The sequence below is a fragment of the Cyanistes caeruleus genome, chromosome Z (assembly GCF_971803275.1).
Source record: "Cyanistes caeruleus chromosome Z, bCyaCae1.hap1.1, whole genome shotgun sequence".
NCBI classification, from domain to species: Eukaryota; Metazoa; Chordata; class Aves; order Passeriformes; family Paridae; genus Cyanistes; species Cyanistes caeruleus.
The window spans coordinates 12,551,774-12,574,466 of NC_141732.1; the positions used below are offsets into that span (position 1 = coordinate 12,551,774).

The following is a 22,693-nucleotide window of genomic DNA, read 5'->3' on the forward strand; positions in this document are numbered from 1 at the left end:
AGGAAGGGGTAGTATCAGTATGTCTGTTACTCAGCACACTTTTGGTAGGGTTTGGGTAGCCTCTGTAAAGGTGTTATAATTTATAAATTGCATCATAAGCAGAATTATTTCTTCTAGTTTTTAAGCAAAACCCATAAAAACTTACTGTCACAAAAATCCAGATGAGAAACCTGACTTTCAGACTGCCTTTCAAATCATCTGCTCAGCAAAATTTTTTGTAGGGACATCTGTCTTTGTATCAAGACACAGTCCGATATAGCAATCCATAGAAGTGCCAGTGCTTGCTGGCAACATGCCTGATGAAGAGGGTGGCAAGCACAGCAATGTGGGGATTGAGGGTCAGCATTCTTGTCTTCTGAATAAAGGACTCACAAATGCCACAGCAAACTTAAATTTGGATGTTTTAAGGTAAGAAAACAAAGTTGGAATTACTATGTGATGATGAAATACAAATATGTGCCAGATATACTCAAGGGGAAGTTTACTAGAGAGGAAGTTGGAAGCTGGAATATGGTGGGGGGGAAACTTCACCACTGAAACTCCACGGTCTAAACTGCATTTTGTATCCAATGATCAGGGCTTTGCAAATCGTTAGCCAACTGTTTGTTGAAGTACTCTAAAATAACAGTATGGATTTTAGGTATATGTGTTCTTCTGAAAATAAGGCTTGAAAACTCAACGTCAATTTTTTCTCCCCAAAGCTGGATTAATCTAACAGCTACTCATGCCAGCCTAGTAAGCACTTACAGGTTCCTTTGATAACACATTTTTACAATCACCTTTGTACGGCTATGTAATTATTTACTTTAAGTCACAGTGTTTGTGAGGAAAATAAAGAGCAGGAATACAGCAAATAATGCCATTTCTAGCTAAAGCCTTCAAGGAAGAAATGGTATGGTGTTTCATGGGTAAAGATCCCACATCTACCACGTGATATAGAAATTAACCACACACTTCATTAGATCATTTCCTCTTGTCCTAACACTTGTTACTTGGGAGAAAAGCCTGACAGGCACCTGACTTTCAGGACTACCCTGCTTTCAGCTAGTCATAGAGAACCATCATAGCACACCTAGAAGTTTAACTCCCAGCTTAGGGCTGTATGTGCTGCTTACCTCCTCTACCTAAGCAACCTGAAGCAACAGGAGTTAAAGTTTTTTGTATAACTGCACACCAGCAGGCACACAGACTCCCCATGCAGCGCACAACAAGCTATGTCAGGATGCCCGAAGCCTGAGCTGCACAGTTGCACTGTAGTTGCATGGGATTTCAATCACAGATAAAGGCTTTATCTATTAGCATTATAACTGTACAAAACACATCAACAAAGTCCCACTATATGTCACATAGCTTTTGTTTCCTACAGGCAACCTGATGAAGGATAGCAAACTGTCTGGAACAAGTATAAAGAAGCAATTTTGAAGCACTAGGCATCAGTGTCAATATTATGAGATGGCTCAGAAATACCACAGACTCCTTTATTCCTCACTCTGGCTCCATAATCCTTTTAAAGGCACTCAAATAAGGAGACAGCTTAACTTTACAGAAGCAAAGAATGAAGAGCATGGACACAGCATAGAAGTGGTATAGAAAAAATACCCTAATGCTGTTTAGTTGCATGAACTCTTCAGATGTTTTTAACATAACTAATAGATGGAAGGTTACCTTCATTTCCTTGTCATATGTTCACCACACAGGAACTTAACCCAAAACCTCATGGCTAGAACTGAGCCATCCCAAATTAATTGTCAAACAGTTTTAACAGATTTTAATACGTCATATGAAATTACCATTAAGGTTTTTGAAGGGGAAGACAGGAACAGAAGACGCAGCAAGCATTTTCTAGTAAAAACAGGTAGAATTTATTCTAACACAATTTGCTGCTTTCCCCATATACTTAAATTTTCCTATCCATCCGTTTCTCAAAACAGGCAATTTTATATAATTACTTAATCTCATTGCTTATCCTCTACTTTTGCAGGTATTTTGTATCAGGTGACTAAACAGCTATATCATTTATCGGTCTTGGCACTGTACTCCAGCAAAAGAAAATTAAGTCTGATTTGGCATTAAACTGCAAAGAAAAACACTTTCACCTTCTTTAAGTTATTTAGAAATCAGAGAGGGCTGATTGAATTTGATGACCATTGTGCTGCTTTTGGAGAACAACAACGAAGTGATGAACACCACCAAAAAGTAGAGCTGTGTTAAAACAAGCTTTATTTAGTACTACATGAATAAAAGCTAGTACGGCTCTCCATCATGACACTAACAGTACCAAACAGAACACCTGACAGCTTTCCAGGGGGCTTTAGCAGCTACTGCTGATGCACTGCAGAAAACAGATCAACAATGACGCCTATTTGCACTATGTGCTCTCCTACCATCCAGTTTAAGACAGTTAAGCGAAAAGGCATTAGTTACAACTGCCCTTCCGAGATGCTGCTTGAAAACAGATGCAGCACGTATTTTCTTTCCTGCCAAGCACTGGTTGGTTTTAAACAACAAAGGAATCCTAAAGATCTATTAGCAAATGCAGTGGGGAACCAGGTATTTGATGGGAGCCCTATCTCCAGTTTTGTCCATAATAATGTTGTACAAACTAAGAATCAGAACACAAATAATTGTGCCCATAAATGAAATCAACAAATTAAATTCTGTCAACTTGCTTTTGGAAACAAAGTAGTTTTATTATGCAAATCTGCCAGCTAAACACAGAAGTTTATCTATTTATACACAAGATGCAAATACAACTTTTAAATATAATAAAAAATGGTCAAGTTGTCTTCATGTTCAAAACAATCTTATTAGAACATTTTCAAAAATGCATTTCACTGATAGCTATAACTATTCATATTAAAAATGAGAAATAATGTATTTTTTCGCACACCCTCTTGTACATTCCAGACAACAAATTAAATGCTTGTCCGGCTATGGTACCTCGAAGACGTATCTTCATATTTCTAGCTAGCTGACTTCACTGAAGAGGTTTTTTAGTTGGTTGGCTGTTAGCTCATGCTCAGCATTAAGTAATACTGACTGCCACTCAGATAAACTTCACCTACAAGCTTCAACTGCCTTTTAATTACTGTAGCAAAACCATCCACTATACCTCCAATGGTTCCACAGTTATGTAACACTAAAACATAAAATCTATTTTAACTAAAGGAAGTTATCCATGGTAGTCATAGTGCACTGCTTACAGAGGAAATGGTTAAAATATTGAAATATTGGTGAAGTTTAACAGCTACCTGAAAATAACAGTTTTCTGTAAAAGTGGATGTTGAAAATGCTTTCTTAAACTCTCATTCACACATAAAAAAAAAATGCAAGCTCTCATTCACACATAAAATAAAAATGCAAGCTTATAGTTTACGCTCAAGTACAAAAAATAATATTATACTATCTTTCATTTTGAAGTATTCTACTCTAAAATTCACCAATAAAGCTTTTAAGGCTACATTAACAATGAAGAATCTCATACTCTGTTGTCCCATATAAACCTGACAAAACAGTGAAAGATAAAAAAATGTTACTTACAACTGTTAAACGTAACAAAAAACTGCACAATATTCAGTCACACTTGAAGAGTAAAGCACACTTATTACAGAGCTCTGACACATAAGTAAGGCTAAGAAAAAACTGATACCAGAAAAGCATTCCTGAAAAACAGTAGGGATGAGGAGTATAAAACACTTAAAAAAAATAACTCCTTATATACTTCTCTATGAATATAGGTATCGTGTACCCTGTATATAATTTAGACATATCATAAGAGACTAATTCACAAGTGCTTCCATAGAATCCTGTTCCTTGTTCTTCCATGATACAAGGCAGTAGCTAATTCACTACAGATTGGGAGCCAAAGCATAAGCTCATGCAAGGCCTCTTGTAACCGTATCAAGTGCTAGAATAAAGCCCACCCATACCAGAACACTACTTGCAAAGTCATCACACCAGTTCTTCCAAAGTCATGCTGCCCTCAATAAAGCTCACCTGAGAAAGTACACACCACAATTAAATGGGAGTTGACTGTAAGGTCAAGTATTTCCCAATTACAATTTCTCAAATACAATTATCTCATTTTAGTTACAGACAAACAGAAATACAATACTTACCATTTCTAGATTTTACAAGGTAACTTTTATTAACCAATAAGTAATCAATAAGTAAAATAAAACACATACTTTCATACTAACTTCTAATTGAATGGATATATTTATACAGCCTCATTAGCTCTCAACACCAGAATTGTTTTGTGAGTCTTCTTTTTTTTTTAGCCTTATGAATTGCAAAAAAAAAAAAAAAAAGCATTAAAACAAACTCAAGTTTTTCCTAAACAAAAGAAATTGTCAAGCATCACCCTCATCCTAAGAGGATGATCCCAAACATGATGGCCTTACATCTCTTATGTCCCAGGATGTATAATTTGCTATTTGACATAAACAAAAATGAAACCAGATAGTCCTCTTTCCTGGATTTTCTGAGATCACAAGTTAAGGACCAAGTCTTTCTCCATTTTGTGCCTTTAACAGAATGGATGATATGCCTAGATGTTCGGGTTCCTCTGTTTTCCTTTGAGGATGCCAGATGACCCTCACACAAAAGAAACTGAATCAGTCTTCTATCTCCCCTGCAAATCCATTGCTCCTTAAGAATCTGATCAGTTTAGAAGAGGAATCAGCTACTATTTTTAGCAGTTTTGCAAAACTGCACTGATTCATACTCAGACAAACTGATTAATTGTTACAGGATCCTTTTGTGAATTCATCTACATGGCCCAGAATGGAGGAAAAGCCTAAGAAAAAGTACTCCACACTGGAGTAGAACCAGTAGAACTGTCATTCACTGAACAGTTACCATATCCAAAATGTAATAAATTATTATTGTTTGTTAATCAAATTTAATATAATTGTTAAATATAATACAATTGTTAAAGCTGTTTTAAGAGTTAACACTGTAAAAATGCCTAACCACAATCATCCTGTTGCAAAAACAAGAAACTACTGCAGCTGCAGAAAAGGTAAAACCCACAGTATCTGGCTGTGCAGGCAAGAAAGGGGGGTTGCTTAAGAAGGAGGGAGTTGTTTAATCATTTTAGAACCAACGCCTGATCACGAGACTGAGGAAGACTACCCACGAGCACCAAGAAGCAGAAGAAGACCCCCTAGCAACAGAGGGCGCTGGCACCGACGTGATCCAGGAAGACACAGATGCAGGGACTATAAAAAGAGGAACCTCTTCAGCCAAGGCACACCCCGTGTGCGAGACACTTAAGAGGAAGTGTCCCCCAGGCTGCCCCAGCTGGCTTTTGCTTGCTCTACTGCTTGCGGGATTAATAAAATTTGCTTTCATTAATTATTATTTAAATGGTCCCTTTTATTTTGTCATGCCAATTTATAACAGAAAAAGTCTACCTACAGCAGTGATTACTTGAGCTGGGAGTTAGGTTAAACTTAAGAGCTGTCTGCCAGGAAACTCTTGAGGCATTTGCATTTCCAGGCAGGTTTTTTTCAAAAAGGAAAGGGAGGGACAAACCCTTGACAAGACAAACACTTCTAGACTGTCTCAGCAAGTAATGGAAGTCATACATTGAAACCTTGCAGGAAAGTCCAAGACTTTAATTCCTGTAGAAATCCCGATGGACAGGCTTAGTTCTTGACTCAAAGCTCCTTTTTGACTCCCACCCTTTCCCACCATATAGAGCCTACAGATCTACATCCAGAAACATGAAAATAAGACTCATGCCCAGTATAATGTGTAGCTTTCACTGAAGTAGATGTAAGTTGTTTTCAGCCGAGAGTCCAGCATGACCTCCAACTGAAATAATTTACTTCATGACTAATTCTAGTGCGTATACAACAAGACACCTTACCTCCTCTCTGAGGAAACATATGACATAACTTAGGAATGACACTACTTCATTGAATTGTAAATTAATGCCTCAAAATTTTGACCTTTATTCAAGGGAAAAAAACAGCATAACATAAAAAAACCCTAAAACTTGGAGGGTATGGAATAGGGAGATTGAAAAACACAACAGAACCTACATATGTTTGCATATACAAATGAAGAAACTCAAAACTAAATTCTGTGAAGTCCCATTTACCCCACATATAGCACACACTGAATACTGTCAAGGGATTCCCTTGGTTTTTAAAAGTCTCTGGAAGTAAATGTTGCACATAAACATGGCAGAGACAAACCAGCCAATTCAGATTAACACAAGCTCTAGAGAATGATAAAATATTTTTCTTAGCACATTATTATTTTTGTTGTATATTTACCTTTATAGTTTTTTCCTCTTAAATATGATATAAGCCACCTGTCACAAAAAAAGATCATATTCACAGGATATGACAATATTCCAAACACCATCAGGCAATATTTTTAGAACAAGAGAACGTAATTTTGGAAATCAATATGCTAGTTACAAGTCAATATGGAATGAAAGTGTTTATAAAAGCCTTGAAATCTGGAAATTCATTTAGGATAATGTAAGTTCTTTCCATCTGGTTCGGACTGTAATATTACTATTGTTATTATTATTATTGTTGTTGTTACTATTGTTGTTGTTATTGTTACTATTACTATTGTTATTGTTGTTATTGTTAATTATTAATGTTACACAGATTTAAACAAATGTGCACATGATTCCAGACCAAGAAAAGCACTTAGAAAAAAAAATAGTTACAAAAAAGATAGAGATTGTTCTTCATTTTCATACAGCTACAGAGGGGAAACTCTGTATTTCAGGAGCACAGCTGAAGTGTGATTTTTGGAAAAAGGTGGGGGAAAAAAGACAAAAAAGACACAGCTGTTGCATAGTTGCTTATGGATTTTTCTGCATTAACACTCCTGATTAAATTACCCAAACTTACAGAAATACATGAATGCTTATCTACTAGTAATTACATTTTTTTCAGAACAAAAATATTAGGTACTTCTCTGTAAACCAGTTCTAGCAAGATTAGGGCAGATGTTTTCTGCTATTGACTGAAACACCAGGCAAACCACAAAGCCTTCACTGTCCCATTCCATATGCATGTGTACAAATAACATCAGAAGAGACAGGACGCAATTGAGTAAACTTTATTGATTCTGAAAGACTATGCATTTCCTCCATTATAATTAGCTTCTGTGCAAACAAAGACAAGCTCCATTCCATCTTTAAAGATATAACTGTGCAAAACTGCTTAAAGCTTTGTGCTGGAAGAAAATCTGGCCAGATCATGCAGACCAAGAAAAGCAAGGTGGTCTCAGCTCCCACATCCAGTCATGGTGAGGTTAAGCATATATCCCCACCATGCACACAAAACATATTTATAAATGTACACATGATCAGCCATGGGGCAAGGAGAGAGGTAGAGGGGGGTGCATCCTAATTTAAAACAGCACATTCCTAGTGTCAGGTCTTGAATTCAATTTCCTTTTTCAAACAAGCTCAGAAATTTATCTAGGACTTCTATCTGAATAGTAACTTCCCTAAATCTCAGAGAAAATATTCAGAAGCTGACCACAAAATCTCATGTGCCAACCAGCTATTTTTTCTCACAGTTCTATTTTGAACAGGGAGGTTTTAAATTCCATAAAAACCCACGACAATTTTAGCACAGCCGTACTTATGTCTAATCTGATACAGCAGAATATGCTCAGAGCTAAGCTTGGCAGGGCAATTAAACCAGTCTTCTCTACTGTGACAGACTCTGTGAGTCCACAGATTCCAGTGGAATAGGCTCATCTCGCCAGCTGGTGGAAAAGCTCTTTGCTTTGTTACAGACTAGGTTCATGTTGCATCAACCCACTGAACAAACTCACCCCAAGCCTGCTGTAGGGAGAGAAGAGCACCAGAAGAGCAAGACTATTCTTTTCAGCATTGAACAAACTTAACATCCTCAAAAAGTGTTAGCATTACCTTAGATAATTATTCTAATCTGTTCTCTTGTTAGAAATATAAACTGAAAGAATTCCCAGTTTAGTCTGTTCAAGTATTTTTTTTCCTTCAAGAACTTCTCCTTCAGCCCATGTTTAAGGTAATTATCTCTCTCCATCTTTTTGAAACTCACTCTAATTCTGTGATGTCCTTCTGTAGGTCACTATTACATTATTTGAAAAAAACACATTTCTTTCTTTAAAGTAGCCCTTATCCTATCCCCTCAGTCCTCCTGTAATCCTGCTTGTTTTCTGCTCGGAATGGAGAAAACATAGCAATGATTAATGAAACTTCTGTAATGGAAGATCTCAGGAGTGCACCCAAACACACAGCCGTATAAATGACCTAACAGGACTGTAGTGGAAAAACAAACAGAAACCCTGTTTCTGTAATGAACTGTTTGAATATGAAATCTGAACACAGAGTCAAAAGACTTGGTGGGAGGAAAAACAAATCAAATTTATTAATAGAAGCTCCCAACTCCCTGCTACTACTACATCATTAGACAGATTAAAGAAACATATGTATTACATATTGTCTGGCTGTGTAGCATGCCAAATTGAAAACAAACCAAACAAAAAACACTGAACAAAAAACCAACCAAACAAAAAAGAATGAACAAAAACCCCCTAGCCTATCCTCCTAAGCTAAAACAGAAAAGATGCACAATCCCTAAAACCATAAAGAGCTGTAAAACCCTTAAAGGGTTTAAAGACACTGAACAATTAAAATTGCATAAATACATAAACAGACTTTATTTTCTTAAGTGTCAAGTATCAAAATTAATAGGTATCAGAACTGGAAGGGGAGTCGGTTTCTTCAGTTTATCTAAAATATTATTCTTTTCTATATTAATATCCAAACTAATAGCTAGGCAGTCAAGAGTGAGGAAAAAAGAACACATATATCTTTATACTAGAAAGGAAAAAATCCTCAGTCCATAAGGAATTAAAGAAACTCAAAAGGCACAGTATTGTCACTAGATTGTCTTTACTATTCTTCTAATGCATCACATCTATTACAATTTATAGTACTAAAAACTGTCACATGAGTCAGTGCATATTAAGCATTTTGCTTAAGAAATGTCAATAAAGGACCCATTTCCCCAAAAAGACACTTAGGTTTAAGCATCTAAATAAGGCAAGGAATGTTATGACCAAAAAACAGAAGACAGGTACAGGTTAAGAAAAGTTATTTGCATACTGTATATGTATGGGGGGGGGGAGAAAAGGAGGTATATATTGGTTGACTTGTACAATACATACCACCTTAATGTAAAATTTCCTGCAACATCAAAGCCTTTTTTTAATATGAGATGGGCGTTAATTGCTGAGTTCTTGTTTTAATATTATTTTTTTTTACTCTTGGGTAACACTCCTATTACATAATTTGGATGATCTTATGATTAAAAAAATAGCTCTGCAAATTTTACTTGGTAAAAACCTTCTAACTATTTAATAAGTCATGTTTTTTTTACTTCAGGGATTTTTATTTTTCCTTTTTTTTTCTATTTATGAAAATTACCTACTTTGTCATTACATTTAAATTACTTTAAGCTATGCAATTGGTTCACGTAAAACACATTTTATGCATATAATGAAGAATGCAATGAAATAAAAAAAACAACAAAACACTGAAACTTCAGTGTGAGAATATATAAAAATTATTCAATATGAAGCAAAAGTCACTTACCTTCCAGTCTCATGAATTACTAAAATAACACTGGATAACAGAATGCATGGAGAGATGCTTATAATCTTTAGTGAGGGATGAATAATCTTCATGTAGATGCTGTGAACAGCCCCTGTATGCATACTGACATCATCAGTAAAGACTTTGAGGCAAAGGATACTATGGTAACCATGCAATGTGCTGAGAGAGAAGCCTTTAATTGCTTAAACAACTTCCTGAGGCTTGTGATACTAGGTTTCCATTTGCTTAGAAAGAAACGAACGTTGTCACAGAGGGAGAGAGTGCGCTACTGTGCAGAAAAAAACCCTGTACTGAATCCCGATTCTATTAATTGTAATGTGTCTTTTTAAATTGCAAATGTCATAGCTTAAATCCATTATTAAAGTCTTCTGATATCTGCAAGATCTGTCAGGAGTCACAGGTCAAGAAGCAATACTGTCAGGTAGCAATTTTATAAGCATTTCTATTTTCTCTTTTTTCATGCACTGACACTATCACATTGAGATACCATCTTCTTCAAGTCACAGCAGAGTTTTAAGCGTAGAATACTCTTTTGCACCAGGGGGTAAAACAGTGTTCATAACAAAACCTAAAGTCCAGCTAATACTAAAGCTCAGGTGTGATATAAACTGGCGTTCTGTGAAACAAGGTGTTCACCCTGGTATCATGTGTCTTTCACCTTCAATGACTATTAGTCAGTACATCACTTAAGAAGGACTGAACTTCAGGAAATATTATCAGCAGTGACATTATATGACCCAAAGATAGTTGAATGAGATTATTTTGGCTATCTTACAGAAAACTGGACTACTGTCTCTTCATTTTGAATACAAATAGCTCTGCAGATACTTGTTTTCTCAAAACTGAAGAATAACCATGTGACTAAAAATTCAATCAGAATTACAGAGCTAGTTAGGATTCCCCTAGTGTAAAGTATCTAGAAGGGCCACCATAAACAGATTTTTAAATTAATGTCATTGTTTCAATTCTAACATTAATCAAATCCTTGTGAAGAAGTTATACCTTCCACAGTTATGTTGAAGTTCTGATCATTAAATGCATAGGTTAAGAACACTACTCAGCCAACCATTTTCACAACTAGACATCATTTAGTCTTGCCAATTAAATTTTGCACTCTTACTTTAAAAAAGCATGTTTCATGACCCCCTTTTCAAGCACAATTGCAAATTCCCTCAGATGCTTCACATGCATACTGCTTTTCATAGGAAATTTTCTGCACACATGTATTATTTCAAAATCATTGATCTAAGCAGCACAGTGTACTGCCCTCCACCCCAGTATCTTTACCTATATAGTGCTACACACACTTCAGGGAAAAGGCAGAGAGAGAACAGAAGTAAAAAAACAGCTAGAGACTTACTGTCATCACAAAGCTACAATTCAGTTAATTCCTGCTATCTGCAGCAATGCAGCAAGTCATAACAATGTTGATCCTCTGTTGAGATCAGTATTGTGTTTCCAATAGACACTAACAGCACTCACCCAGGCATAAATACAGAGAAAAGCAGCAGCTGAAAAACGGAGCTCAACAAAAGCAGAAGACTTTCTGTTCCCTCCAACTCCACCTTTACAGACCGATGTTACAGCAAGATAGCTCCTGTTAGGAAGCCCAAAAGTCAAAAAGCCACAGTATGAACAGTGAAACTTCTAAATCCAAGGCATATGAGATGTAAAGGTGCTTACCACCTCAAATTAATATACAAGTTAACAACTTAAAAAAAAAAAGGAAAAAGAAGAAAAAAACCCACATCAGCCTGAAGCAAATTATAAAAGCTTGTTCTAAAACTGAAGCACTAAACTTCTGACTACTGAGTGGAAAATACAGTTACAAAGGATGGAAATGAAAACACACACGATTTTAAATTGCTAAATGACACACTGAGCCTTTAAAGTTACATTTTTCCAAAACACATTTCCCATGGTCTCCGTTCTGTTTTGGGAAGGAGAGGATCATACAGTAGATGCAGACCTAATCTATTACATCCAGCTTCTCAGTGGATGTAACAATAAATCAAATAAATCCAACACCTCAGTTGCTTTGATTTACCAGCTAAATGATGGTCTCAGTTTTTTTCAACTAGAATCCCAGGTAGAAGCATTTCTCTGGGCCAATTCCACAATTTCCTGTTCATCTCTAGTTAACTCACTTGACTGCTTTAAAAACTAAATAAAAGAAAAGGCTTCATTGCCCAGTCCTTGAACTTAACCTAATATGGAATGCTAATACTGTCAGGGTCTGTATATACAACATCCCTCTCGCAATTGCTACAAAAAAACAACCAATTTAGGCTAGATATCAAGTAGGGAGGTGGGTGGATTCAACATACCAGATGACAGTTTTCATTCTCCTTAGTATTTCTTTGAACTGAATAAAGTCTGGTTTCAAGATGGCAAAAAAAAGAGAATCAATAAGTAGTCATTTTATTTTTCTATGTCTGTAAACAGGCACAAGCTTAGGATGTCAGCACAGAACAGGACTGCAAATAATGCAATGGCATGTAGAAGAACCATTTTGGCATCATTTTTGAAGCCATGTGTAATGGCTTCCTCTTATGCCTAAACTTCTAGGACTATTATACAAACATTTCATTCAAGATTCTCATTTCTACAGCAATAGAAAGAATCAAAGAATAGCTCAAGCAATCACAACAGCATATTCTGAAGTCCTGTTTTTGCTAAGAGAGATTCCAATCTATTTCCTGGCACTCTTCCACAAACCTCTTCCTCTACCCAAGAAGTTAATCTGAGGACTGGAGCATCTCTCCTCTGAAGCCTGGCTTAGAGAGTTCAGTATGAACTGCTCACTCTAGAGCAGGAAAGGCTACAGGGAGACCTTATAGCATCTTCCTGTACCTAAAAGGCATTTACAAGAAAGCTGAAAAGATATTTTTTTAAAAGGACATGTACTGTTAGTACAAGGGGAAATGGTTTTGAACTGAAACAGTTCATGATATATAATAATGTTTAGATAAGATATGAAGGTGGTGAGGCACTGCCACAGGTTGTCCAGAGACAGCGTGGATGCCCAGTCCCTGCAAGAGTCTCCAGGCCAGGTTGGATGAGGCACTGAGCAATCTGCCTAATATCATGTGTCCATCACCAATGCACAGGAGTTCAAATAAGATAATCCTTAAGGTCCTTCCAACCCAAACCATTAAACAATTGTATCAGTTTCTAGAAAATCTCTTCTCCATATTGAAATCTGGGCATATGCCCTTTAAGGCAGTAAATGTGTACCTGCTAAACAGGTAGGTACAGAACAAGCTGTAAGAGGTACCAGCTTACACAACAATCACCATTTACCTCATCATTAAAATATTGCAGAAAATAATAATAGTTAAGTAATTAGATTATTGTTTGTCAAAACAACAAGTAGTAAGTTGGTATTACACATAAAAACCCATACTAGTAGAATGATAGAATGTAAGGGATAACAAATACCAAGCTAAATTAGGAAATATTTCAAATTAGAAGATTATGTTTTATTTTAAACATACATCTACAACTAAATGAGAGATATTTCTCTAATGTTCTATAGTGACACGTTGCCAAAAGAGAGCTACAGTTCTTATCACAATCAACATCAGTGACAAAAAGGAGGGAAAGTACTTTTCAGCAGCAACTCCTTACTCTATAGCGTTGGTTCCTGAAGTTGGTAATATCATGGGGCAAACACATACACATAAATAATACAGAATTGTGTACTATAAATACACAGAAATATACAGTAATTTACAGAAATTGTATACAGAAAAGTATTTTAATTACTTCATGTGGTTCTACTATCAAGTCTCTGCAAATCTGGCTTTTACCTAGCACGAGTTCCACCTTAAACTGCACAGTACCAGAAGGCTTTCACAGTAATAGTGTTAACAGCAGAATGCTACCACAACTTCCTTTTTACAGATATTGTTTATTCCTGTACATTATCTTCACAATAAACATGTATTCTGATATTGCAATGCTGGAAGAGGGGACCACTGTGCACAAACTTCTGGAACAAGCACTACCATCATCAATCTCCTCAGGGAAAGGCAGGGGATGGGGAGCAAAGCAGCAGCACAACTGTGTTCTCAACAGGCCACCTTGTTTTTCTCACAGGTTAGTCACACTAACCTTTTCCCCTTTAAAGCCTGGAATACATCCTAATTTTCTAAGTCAATACAACCCTTTAATTAGCCTTCTTAAAAGACTTTATTGCTTTATGTAAAACAGACAAACTACAAAAATGAACACCAGAAAGAGACAGGACTTCCAAAACAGACACAGTGTAAAGTATTAACAAATTCTGCCTAGGCACTTGTACTGATATGTTCACATTTGGAAAAGTCTAATTGCTCTGTAGGTCTTTTCAACACTTCAATTACAGCTCAGGAAATTAAGGCCTACACGTAACACTGAACCCCAGTACTCTCAGGCAGTAAGTCCTTGTAACATGGATCCTTGAAACATACAAGCATTTTTTTTTCTAGAAAACAAGACTTCTTATAATTCTGATAACATTTCTTTAAAAGGACTTGCAGTGAATACAGGAGGGATTTTTAAGTGTAAATATAAGATGTCCTCTTAAATTTGTAGGGATGGAACAGTACACATCACCATTTGAGAGCAAAAAATTATGCACTTGCCAAGATAACTGTCTTTACTGTTCAAGCCTCTTTTCATTTTATATTTCTGTATTTCAAGCAAAAATTTCAAAGTAAATCTCAACTTTGCATCATCTAAAAATTCTAGTCATGCTCTCTCCAACTGTTCCTCACAGAGACACTGAAAAAGAAACAGATATTAACCTTCTTTCACCACCTAAACTTTATGCATGCTCAATGACCAAATTCATTCTGCAGCTCTGCCAATGGAATGATAACACAGCTTTTTATAAAAATCTGACAGAAAAACTTCCTACTTCGCCCTAAAATAGGGTTGGCTCTCAGTCATTAACTGCAACCATTTCTTTACTGCTTTGCTGGTTTGAGGGCTGACTAAAAGTGCACCAAAGGTCAGTTAATTACTTCAGAAAACCAAACACACATCTTTCAAAATTCCTCATTCCATTTCACTGTCCTGCAGTAACTTTAACACTTTCATTTCAAGGAGCATGCTCAGCTTACACTGCCTCCAAATCTCAAAGAGGTCTCAGTGACACATCCATACCTAATCAATTCTGGAACTAGAAATTTATCTGAAGAAGGACTTTTTCACAAGCACCTCATTTTCAGACGCCTAGGTTTTTTTTATAGCAAAATGACTTATGAAAATACCTCACCCTGCTTATAGCACAAGGGTGAATTATTTCCCATTAACGTTCCCAACCTCAAACTCTACCACTGTAAGATGAAGTTTGGGACAGTGGCCTTTTGTGAGTTACCTTTCCAGACAAGCAACCCCTAAATGAAAAAAAAAAACCAAACCAAACAACAGAATTTGACACGTGGCTACAATCCCACTCCTGTAACCACAAAATGTCTGACAGAGGGACAGGTAAAAAGGATTAGAATATTGGATCTAGTTTTCATTCTGAAGTGATTTATAGTTTCACAACTAGTACATCTCTACGCTAAGTGTTTTACAGATTAAATATGTTACTTCGGTCTTCCAGCAGCTCCTCTCTAGCCTCTACGTAGAAACATAAAAGGTCATTTTCGATCAAGGAACCCTTAATACTTAATTAGAACATGTGAATGTCTTGCAGAACAACTGGTAGGCAACCTGAGCAAGGCAAGACACATTTGCTAATTTAGCTCGGCTGAGACAAACTTCTCAGCAAAATGAGCAACTTACACACCTGGTTATTTTTTGATTCTGGTCCTATAGGACCAGACACAGTTTATGGAGGAAGTTTTATTTTTATTTGAAGATGAATCAAAATGCCCAAATTTATTACAAGACAACAGACATGCTTGATTTAATCAATTAAAACAAAGAATTTGTACCATAGATAGTGAAATTAAAATAATGGCATTGATCTCTACAATCAAGAGTAATACATAAAACTGTAGTATTTTCTCAAATAAAGTTTCACATATAAACAAGAAAGAATAGAAAAAATAGAACCAATGCCATTGCATCATGTTTTTGTTACTAATTTATTTCCCTTGTGCATAATAAGCCCATGTAGGTATAAAGAATGAAAATTGATAAATTCCTGACAGAGTAAAAAACATATATAAAATTGCTTTTAATGGGGATTTATTACTAAAATGGAGCTTGCTTTGTCAGTGTGCAGGGAAAAACATAAACAGAATCAGAGAAGATATTTTCTTTATAGTATATTGGGGAAAAAAAGCTAGATGCTAAGAAAAGCGGGACTATGACTGACCTTCAAACAAATCACCTTTGTGCTTACCTGCGTGTAAACTTATTAAAAGATCCCTCTAGTATATTAGCTGTCTTTTAAATACAGCAACACAACCTACACAGAGTTATAATCCTTGGCTAAAATATCAGAATTTCATGAAAAACATTCTTTGCTTATATATAAACACTAAACTGACACAGAAAACAGTGTTCCAAGGCATACAGTTGTCTGCAGTTGTTCTCTGTCACATATTAGACAAAAACTAATCCAGAACAGGAACTGAAACTGTCAACAGCAGCAGTGGCCACCACTGAAATAAATCAACTCCATTGAATTACTGCATAAAATACTTAATACACATTTAGAGGCATATAAGGAACCTTACTTGAGCCAATCTCTTGGTCTCTTTATATGCTACAAAATTAGAGGAAATGTCATACTAAACATCATGACATTATCATATCCCAGGAGTAGTCTAGAGCAAGGCAGATATACCCTTGATCATGTCAGGGAATACTTAAGCCAGCTGGACATACATAAGTCCATGGGTCCTGGTGGGATGCACCCATGACCACTACTCTTCATAATCTTTGATAAATCATGGCAATTGAGAAAGGTGCACAATGACTGAGAGAATCATCTGTGAGGGCAAGTAGAAGCTCAGCGAGGTTGTGGAGAGTCCTAACTTAGTAGATTTTCAAAATCCATCTGGACATGGTCCTGGGAAACCTGCTTTAGGTGGTCCTGCACAAGCAAGGGGGGTGTACACAGTAAGCTCCAGAGGTTCCTGCCAACCCTGACTGTCCTGTGACTCTGTAAAGAAATACTTACTTTACCTGTCACTAGGTATTTTGAACTGGAAGAGATGTACGTGCAAATGCAATGAGAAAACATTAACTAGTTCTATGTAACTCATCCCATAGAATTATACACACAAAATAAGAGTCCCCATAATTGTTCATATTATCTTAAGCATCAAGTTTTGATTTTTCATTTATAGTTTTATTTGGTTTACATGCCCAAGTACGAGCAGTGAGGTGTCTGCAGGGTGGCTTCTGTGAGGAGAGAATGTGCCAAAAGCATGGGGTACTACATGACCAGAGCAGGGGACTGAGCCCCTCAGCCAGAAGGGTGGTACCTCTGGAGAAGTATACTTACGAAATGTGAAAATGCTGTACAGTGGAGTGTGAAAACCAGAAGTGAGGAACCCTGAAGAAGTCACAGACTGTGAAGAGAGGAGGAGGTGCTTCAAGCAGCAGGGCCTGCAGCCCCTGAAGAGCCCTAGGCTGAAGCAGATAAGAAACCTGCAACCCATGAAAAACCCCATGGCAGAGCAGGTGAAGATGCCCTGAAGGAAGCTGCAGCCCACTGGGAGCCCACTCTTCTGTATTTCCAATTGGCAATAAATCAAATTTATTTTCCTCAAGTCAATCTCTTTGCTCATGATGGTAACTGGTGAGTTATCTCCCAGTCCTGACCTTGAGCTGTTCCACCTCTACTTTCTGAGCTTATGCTGTTGACGAGGGAGACTGAAAGAGCAGCTGAGTGGGGATCTGTCAAGGCCAGCCAAGGCCAACTCCTACCATATCCCATGAAGATTTTAAAATAAACAGCCCATACACAGTAAGTGATTGACACAACTGTTCAGACTCTAATTTCACCAAAGTAGTTATGAAGCCATGAAACAAGGCAAGTCACTTTTAGATGTGACTATGCCAATCTAGCCTCAACTGAAATTTCAACCTGCAGTGCAGAACACAGTCAGCAAGCGATAATTGCTGCCCTTGACAACCACTGTCCATTCATAAAAAAAAACCCACAAAAAAAGCCAACATCCACAACTTAAAATAGAAGTAACAACCAGATACAGTATTTGACAAAGTTCTTACCTCAAAAAGCACCTTGTCAAAGCATCAGCTCATTACTAGTAAGTGAACATACGCTATTGAATTGAAAAGATTATATATTCAAATAATGTATACACAAATACAATATCAGAAACTCATCCTAAGCAAACGACTGCTGGTTGTATGTAGGTCAAGTTGCTTTGACAGGGATGAAAATACAAAGTAAGAGACAAATGCTGATCTTCATGATTTGAACATCAACCAAAGAACAGTTTTATTGCTTAGTGATAACCACAATACCTATAAGAAGACTGAGCCCTGCTGTGTATGTACAGGTACTTAACACTGATCAACAGAATGACCATCACATACTATTATAAAATATTATATTATAATTATAATATAATATAATAATAAATATTATAAAATACATTCCGTTCTTTGGAAACATTTGCTCCTGAAAAAATCTAGTAATACAAATTCAAAAGTTCAAGTGCAGTTTTCAACAGTGGCCTTCTGAATTCAATGAATAAGTAACTCCATATTGTTTTCCCCAACTCATTTCTCAAGAAAAAAATACCACATGACAGAAGTAATAATAAAATTCAGAGGAAACAATGAAACTAACAAACTATTAACAAACAGAAACACAAAACCCCAAAACCTACAGAAAATCTGACGAGTTCAGAAAAGCCAAGACCAGGTAAAAAACTATTTTAACACATATTTTGAAGACATAACTAAGGAAGCTGAGAGTTACTTTTAAAATCACCAAAAAATGAAACATAGAAATAAAAAAAAAAAAGAGGAAAACAGAAAACCTCTCAGAAATGTTGGAAACACTTAAGATTACCCTTCAGTAATATTATTTTTAATAAGCAACTGTTATAAATGTGACTGACAGAAAAAATAAAAGGAATAAAGAAGACTACAAGCACTGAAAGTAAAAGCTCTAGCATTCTAATGCTTGTGGGGAAGATTGTCAAAATAGCACTCCTCCTCAAGGACGTAAAAGATTTTGACAAGACAAGGTCAGGTGATAGCTCCTGTTATCTGAAATAAAAGCAATAAAGAATAAAGTTTTATTTCCTTTAGTTTCCTCCCTCTCCCAGTTTCTTTTCTATTGTAGAGAAGAAATGCACAAATTTCAAGTTGGAGACTGCCCAACTAGAACAAGGGAGAGAAAAATTAATGGGAGCAACTTTGAGAAAAATATAGTCTGCATTGAAAGTCTTTTTTGGTTTTAAGAAATTGGTTTAAGAAATTTAAAAGAATTGATACTGGTTAAATAGAGAAACCAAACAAAAATAATAAAGTAAAAGCCCAAAGAACAAACAGGGAGGGTAGGGATCTGGAGCCATGGGGCTCACAGTAAATAACAGTGGCAAAGGTGGCTTTAATCCAAGGCTACCCCTTTTACTGGCTCATATATTTGTCAAGACTACAAACAAACTTTAGCAATTACAGATGTATCTTATACCCAAAACTGCCAACAAGAAACAAGAACCCTGAAAAACTTTCATATCATATTTCAGTACACACAAATTCTTCAAAAAGCACTCACATCTAACAAGATTATCATTTACAGTCCATTTTGTAAATGTATTGTGTACCAATATCCACTATAAATGGATAGACAGAACAGAATCTCAATAGAAAAGATTATAGAGAACAGGGTAGCTAAGTATTGAGAACACTATTTGTAGCAGCAAAATCTTCAAATTACCCAAGGAAGACAGGAAACTGTACTTATGCAAAAAAATATAGCTGGGTTTGATATTAATTAAATCAGTAATCCTTTCTGTTTGCAAGTTAAGGCCCTAGGTGTTCTATTTTCCAAAAACAGTCAAATCAAGGGAACATGCTTGGCCAAGAACAGCTGCTCTTGATTCACTGTTTGGCTCTAACAGTATCTACTACAGAACACTGGAAGTTTACATAGAGCTACCAGCCTAAGGTAATCTCTCCTCTGTCTGGGGGTGTGGTGTGACAACGGGAAAAGCCTCAGCGCAGACTTTCTAAGTTATCTAAGGAACAATATTGGTTTGAGAGCACTTTGTTACTATTGTTACAATAAGCTCAGGTTTTACTCCACTTTATCCAAGAGCTCTAAGACCAGTGCTGCTCACACTGGTAATACATTTTCTTCTAAGTTTCATTTTAAGCAATTTAAGTATCAGAGATGGCAATAAAGGAAGTACTTCAATGAAAATTGACTTCCCTAAAAAGGAGATGCTATTCCACGCCTGTTAGATCCATTTCCTACCTAGTCAGAGTTCTTGATCTAGAGCAAGACCATTTGAAAAACAAATCAAACCAAGCCGTGTGAGGGGGACAGGAAAACATGTGACAAAGACAACAGCAAAACTAGCTAGCATGGCAACTATTCTGAAATATGAAAAAAGTAGCAAAGAAAAATCTAAATCTATGAGTAGAACGTGAAGGTTCAACTACTGTAGTAAAATACATTTAAAACAGAATTTAAGAGAATGGGTGACACAGTTCTCATGAGACATGCTTCATTTAAAGCACTGATACTCATTTAAATCCTATGTCAGTTTACAGAAAGTTCACACAATCTGGATGATATACCTACTCATAACATACCACCAGATCACCCAGCTACAGTGCACTCTAACACTGTAATTACAGGCTCATCTTGAAATGTTGTACAGCTCATGAGTTCTGCATCAACAGCAGTACAAAGAAATGGTTCTTGAAAGTATGAGGTTTTAACCAAAAATAAGTTAAAAAGATTAGTTAGAATTTATTTCTTTTGAAACACTTAAGGGGAAGTAGCCAAAAAAAAGTTAATAATTTGGACACGTTCCTAAAGCTTAATGTTGCAAAACAGAATAAAATATTCACATAATGAATCCACTGAATACTAGCAAGTTTTCTACTACCTCTTTGTGTAAAAAGTGAAAGAACTGGTGCTGGAAGCTAATTATTTACTCCTAAGCAACAAGAACAGGATAGGGATAAACCTTAGTAAAAACCGCTTGGGGAAGGCCTAGGAAGCAAACATTTCCACAGATCAAAGATCCTCTTCCATGATCATGCAGTGGTGTGAGATTAAGCACAGACATTCAAGAGAAACTATGCCAGTTCAAAGCAAGTTTTCCAAAACGACTTTTTTCATGCTTGCAATTAATTTCTGATCCAGCAACTCCTGCCAGAAATAGTCACAAGTAATCAACTGAACAGACAACTTCTTGCTACATTAGCTAACTATGAAATACATTTTTCAGCAGGCAAAAAGATAGTAAAGAAACACAACAGTATCAAAACAAATAATTCCTAGAGTGCACACACAAGACCCAAATGGCTATCTCAACAGTAGAAATATATCAAACAAGTTGGTAAGACGTTTGTAGGTGGCCAAAATAACATTACCAGTTCTCTAACACATTGCCAGCTTTGATGCTTATAAAAAAATAGAGAGACTAAGTATGTAATTTTGTTTCCACTCTGATTAGATTAAAAGGCCAGGTAAGGCAAGTGGAAGGACTGAATTGATCACTACTTCACAAGCCCACAGTTTCCACTGATATGTATCATGACAGAAACTAAAGTACACAAATTGATCCAGTAATATAGATAATGTAGGACTGAATTATCTATATGCATCATCCTCACACATCCTTAGAATAAAAGACCAAGTATCAGACACAGAATACAGTTAGAAGATCAGTCTCCAAATCAGAGATATCTTTTGAAGACCACATAAAAACAGGTATGGATGTCTGAAAGCATATAGGAATAGTATTTTTCTTCCTCTGCCACAAGCAAAGCAGAATATTTGGCAGCTATTGACTTTGTTCAATTCAATTTCTTTTGAAGGTGAAATAGATCACACCATATAAAAGCACTTTAAAAAAAGCAATGTGCCCTCAGTATTCTACAGGAAGAAAAAAGCAGGTAAAAACTTCTCAGTAAAGGCCACTCCCGCAAAATTATCTGCCAATATGCACAGCCCATGCCAACCTGTGCTGCATGCAGATGGCAGTCATGAAAGATACATCCCTACTCTCTTGTCATAGGAAGATATTTGTGATATATATTCTTGTAGATGTATCCTCTGTGTTATAAATGAAATAGAGCCAAATCTATCGATAATAATTTTATTGAAAAATATGTAAAATTTAGTTATGGAAACAATCACAATCACTGTCAGTGACGAGCCTGGGGTCGACACTGGGTGAACTCTGAATCGGCTTCTGTTGCTCTGATTCCCCCAAGTTCACATTTGTCTTTTGGAGGAGTGGGTTTCTATACAGTTTCTGCAGTTTGAGGTTGTACAGTTTTTTCTCTTAGGGTTTGTTGCATATTCATATTAACTGTAGGTTTGTTAACTAGATTTCTGAGAAGGGAGGAAAGGTTTGAGTGGCTTTACTGGGTATTGAAATGCATGGTCTGGAGAATCAGATCAGTTCGATATCAGGTGAAAATCACTGAATCGTCAGTAGGCTGATTTTGCCTGGGTGGGTCTTGTTCTCTTTGGTGCTATTCTGCTCTTTTGCAAATGACCCTTCTCTTCTGGCTCCTGGCTGTGGTATTGTAACTCATTGCTATGCATGTGTGTTTGATACTTGCAACTAGTTTTTATTTCTTCTTACTGCTTATATACATATACAATAAAACATTATTGTACAATTATACAATTGTACAACCACATATTACACTCTGCAACAGAAAACAGTTACACAAAAGGAAATGTTTTACAATTTACTCCAGGTCTGCAGTCCCAAAATACAAAACTGACAGGAAACCATCCTTTATTTATGAAACAAATATAAACAGGGAAAAGATAAAAAGAGACCACAAAAATAAATCAGGACAGTGGATAGACTGAGTATACCTACTGTTTTCATGTTCACTGGGAAAAGAGCACTCCTGGTATAC

General features: G+C 36.4%; 1 protein-coding gene across 50 annotated transcripts in view; it reads right to left on the minus strand.

The window, feature by feature from the left end:
* The window catches only part of PAM (peptidylglycine alpha-amidating monooxygenase), a 123,469-nt gene that overhangs the window by 88,152 nt on the left and 12,624 nt on the right, over window positions 1-22,693 (minus strand). The window contains exon 1 of one of the 50 annotated variants that reach the window (XM_086868639.1): window positions 9,626-9,728. The exons of the other annotated variants lie outside the window; for them this stretch is intronic. The gene's annotated coding sequence lies outside the window, so the exon portion shown is untranslated. Of the gene's footprint in view, window positions 1-9,625; window positions 9,729-22,693 lie in introns of those variants that run through there. 50 annotated transcript variants of the gene reach the window in all.